The 3,075-nt window shown below is 40.8% G+C and overlaps 1 pseudogene; it reads right to left on the reverse strand.

The window, feature by feature from the left end:
* Positions 1-1,240: 1,240 nt before the first annotated feature.
* On the reverse strand, positions 1,241-2,812 carry LOC109266264 (ATP synthase subunit beta, mitochondrial-like; annotated as a pseudogene).
* Between the last annotated feature and the right edge of the window lie 263 nt (positions 2,813-3,075).

Consider the following 3,075-nt stretch of genomic DNA (forward strand, 5'->3'; position numbering starts at 1 on the left):
AATAAAGTGAGTGAGATAGCATGGATGGAGACTACATTTCCAAGTGTCTGGCCCTGAACAAGTGTCCACCAGGCAAAGCATAATGGAAAGGATTATCTCACTGTAAAAAGAACATGTGTGTGTGCAAAGAGAGAGGCATTGCAGTACAGCCCTAAAATGCTTATGGCTGTTTTCTCAAAGTATTGGGATTTCAATTGGCCTTTACATTCTTCTTTATATCTTTACACAGTTACAATGATTTCACAATTAGTATGCAACTTGTATAAACACTATATTAAGAAACTATTCTACAGTTAAAAATTAGTGCTATTTCAATAAAATTCAATATCCTCACAATAAATAGTTTTATTGATTTATAAAAGCTATTATACACACAGTTTAAAAAATAATTAAAAGTGGGAAATTATTATATGGGATCTACATAGTCTCTAGCTTATAAAATATTCTACAGGCATACCTCATAGATATTGCAGGTTTGGTTACAGATGATTATAATAAAGTGAAGATCACAATAAAGTAAATACCACAATAAAGCAAATCATATTATTTTTGGTTCCTCAATGCATATAAGAGTTATGTTTAGACTATGCTGTAGTCTATTAAGTGTACAATACTACTATGTCTAAAAAGATATATACAGGGGTGCCTGGCTGGCTCCGTCGGTTGAGCGTCCGACTTCGGCTCAGGTCATGATCTCACGGTTCGTGGGTTCGAGCCCTACATCAGGCTCTGTGCTGACAGCTCAGAGCCTGGAGGCTGCTTCAGATTCTGTGTCTCCCTCTCTCTCTACCCTTCCCCCACTCGCACTCTGTCTGCCTCTCTCAAAAATAAATAAAAATTTAAAAAGTTTTTTAAAAATAAATAAAAAAATAAAAAGATATATACATATACATATACATATACATATACATATACATATACATATACATATATATGTATATCATCTGAGCTTTTAGTGAGTCACAATCTTTTTTCTGGTGAAGTATCTTGCCTTGATGTTGGCTACGGTGGCTGTGGCGATTTCTGAAAATAAGACAACAGTAAAGTTTGTAGCATGAATTAACTCCCTTTTTTTGAAGGGTGTACATTTTATTAGAAACCTTAAATACTCTTCAGACATAATACAATGTCTTCAGGAAAGGCTCTCATGTGCTCTCTAGTGTAAACTGACATTTTTGGATTAGGGGCAAGGAGAGGGATAGCATGAAAAACGAGTGCTTAGTTTGCCAAAAAGATCCCCTCATGAATGCTCTTCAGCTAGCTTATCAGATTTTTCCATAGCTTCTTCAACGTGACCTACCATATAGAAGGGCTGTTCTGGGAGATGGTCATATTCACCTGCTAAAATCTGTTAGAATCCTTTGATGGTCTCCTTCATACTCTCCTTCATAGGTATCACCTTCCCCATGTGATCTATGAAAACCTCAGCAATCTGGAATGGCTGACACAAGAAAGGCTGTATTTTTCTGTGCATGGGATACAGTCAACTTGTCTTCCTCAGAAAGTTCATCCATACCCAGGGTGGCAATGATGTCCTAGAGGGATTTTTAGTCCTATAAGATCTTTGGTACCCCATAGGCAACATCATGATACTCATTTCCAACAATGTTGGGATCCAGGATTCCAGAGGTGGAATCCAAAGGATCCACAGCTGGATAGACACCCAACTCAACAATAGCATGGGGCAATACAGTGGTAGCATCCAAATGGGCAGGGGGAAGGGTCAGTAAAATCATCAGCAGGTACAGAGGTAATAGATCCCTTCCTGGTGGTGGTGATTCTTTCCTCCATGGTACCCATATCAGTAGCCAGGGTAGGCTGACAGCCCACAGCAGGAGAAATTCTGCCCAATAAAACAGACACCTCAGACCCAGCCTGGGTGAAGTGAAAGATGTTACCTATAAATAGCAGTACATCTTGACCCTCTTGGTCTCTGAGTATTCAACAATAGTCAGTCCATCCAGAGTTACCTTGTAATGAGCACTAGGTGGTTTCTTCATTTGACCATACACCAGCGCTACCTTGGGGGTAGCATCTTTTAAGGTGATAACACCAGACTCAATCACTCATAGTTTGTCATTGCCTTCATATGTCCTCTCACAAATACCAGAGTATTTGTGACAAACACAGAGTAACTACCATGGGCTTTGACGACATTGTCAATTAACTCCATGATCAGTACTGTCTGGCACACTCCAGCACCAATAAAGAACCCCGTTTTTCCTCCTTTGGCATAGGGATCCAGCAAATCCACAACCCTGATAGCAGTAACCAGAATTTCTTGTTCAAAACTCATCTCCATGAACTCAGGAGTCTCAGCATGAATAGGTGCAAACTTGATGGGGCCTCCCTCATCAATGGTTTCTCCGATGACATTCATGATTCTGCCCAAGGTCTCAAAACCAACAGGAATTTTGACTGGTGCACCACAATACAGGACTTTCTGGCCTCTAACTAAGCCTTCTGTACCCTCCATGGCAATAGTCCTTACAGTGCTCTCACCCAAATGCTGAACCACCTCCAAAACCAACCCTGTCTCTCTGCCTTTCACTTCCAGTACATTTAGGATGGGTGGTAGTCTCTCATCAAACTGAAAACCTACCACTGCACTGATGACCATCAGCATATCCCCAGTGGCAGTTCCTGCCTTCAGGGAAGGAGATGTTTAGGCAGCGTAGTCTCTGGCAAGCTGGAGTGCTACCAGGGTGGCCTGCAGTAAGACCTAGGTTTGGCATAGCAGTGTGGAGGGGCCAAGTCCCCACAGGGCCCTGGAGGCCAAGGTAGAGGCAACACAACCTACAGAACCCAACATGGCAGATCGTGGAGTGGACTCTAGTTTTTCTCCTCACAAATAGTTTCTCTGTAGCAGGACATGCTGTTGATAGCATTTTACCCACAGTAGAACTTCTTACAAAATTGGAGTCAATTGTCTCAAACCCTGCCACTCCTTTATCAACTAATAAGATTTAGAAATCTTTTGTTATCATTTCAACAATATTCACAGTATCTTTACCAAGAATACTTTCCATCTCAAGAAACCATTTCCTTTGTTTATCCATAAGAAGTAACTTCTCA

The sequence above is a fragment of the Panthera pardus genome, unplaced genomic scaffold, assembly GCF_024362965.1.
Source record: "Panthera pardus isolate Hobbes unplaced genomic scaffold, ASM2436296v1 HiC_scaffold_16, whole genome shotgun sequence".
Classification (NCBI taxonomy): domain Eukaryota; kingdom Metazoa; phylum Chordata; class Mammalia; order Carnivora; family Felidae; genus Panthera; species Panthera pardus.